The sequence below is a fragment of the Galeopterus variegatus genome, unplaced genomic scaffold (genome assembly GCF_000696425.1).
Source record: "Galeopterus variegatus unplaced genomic scaffold, G_variegatus-3.0.2 Scaffold38099, whole genome shotgun sequence".
Lineage (NCBI taxonomy): Eukaryota > Metazoa > Chordata > Mammalia > Dermoptera > Cynocephalidae > Galeopterus > Galeopterus variegatus.
This window is the reverse complement of record NW_007764210.1, coordinates 4,916-6,258: the sequence shown is the minus strand read 5'-3', so window position 1 is coordinate 6,258 and position 1,343 is coordinate 4,916.

Sequence of the window (1,343 nt, the reverse complement as noted above, 5' to 3'; positions counted from 1 at the left end):
ATACATATATATATAATTAAACTGATTTTTTTTTAGTCTGTTTGACCAGACCAATAGCATTGTAAAGCATTCTGGCCAAAAAACAGTCAGTCACAGCATTTTTGTTAATAATGCCAAATGTTCTTGTCCAAGGCTGGGAGGAGTTCTTTCCAGACATAAATCTTTCTACAGGATTGTGAAGCTGAAATTGTTTCTTTTGTGTCATGATAGGACCGAAAGCAAGAAGAGGATTTGGTTCATTTTGACAAAATAAAGGCGCTACTTCTTTCATATTTTTGAAATAATCTATTTCAATGCATCAGAGCTATCTCAATGGGTGTATAAAAATCATGTACAAGACCCATGATTTCTAACAGTCACACCTTCTCCTGAAAAATATATGGACTCTCAAGTTTTTAAACTGGATGAATAAAGGCTCTTTTGACATGTCACAGACATGTATTGTTTCTTTGTAGTTTCTAAAAGAGAGGGAGGATGAAGGTTAGGATGGATTTGTAAACTATAAATTATAGAAACCTATTTGGAATCTTCCATCTAAACTTGGTATAACTAGTGCAACAGTTTTCTATGTATTGTATTTTTATAGCATTAAAACTTATACATCAAAAATGATTCTGACCATCCCTGACTTCTCCATTCATTTCCAGTGTCTGTTTTGGGATACAGAAAAGATGGCAGGTGGTGCTCACTTTTTGTGTGTGAAAATTTCTGCAACCAAACCAGTCAAGAATTTTCTTCTGGAGCCCTTCTCCACTGTTGATGGGACTGTAAATTAGGGCAGCCATTATGGAAAACAGTGTGGAGGTTCCTCAAACAACTACAGCTAGAACTACCATATGATCCAGCAATCCCACTACTGGGTATATATGCAAAGGAATGGAAATCAACATGTCAAAGGGATACCTGCACTCCCATGTTTATTGCAGCTCTGTTTATAGTAGCCAAGAGATGGAGCCAACCTAAATGTCCATTGACAGATGATAGGAAAATGTTGTATATATACTCAATGGAATAGTACTTAGCCATAAAAAAGAATGAAATTCTCCTATTTGCAGCAACATGGGTGAATTTAGAAAAAAGTATGTTAAATGAAATAAGCCAGGCCCAGAAAGAGAAATATCAAATATCCTCAATCATGAGTGGGAGCTGAAAGAAAGAAAAGATAGAAACAATAATCACAATAATACATTAAACTTTCAAAAAAAAAAAAAAAGAACAGAACTGTGGTTATTAGTGGTGGGAAAGGGGGAGGGGGAGGGAAGTTAGCAAGTAATTGGTTAAGGGTCACAAAGACTGATTACATTTTGTAAACATGAGTATACTAATTATCCTGATTTGATCAC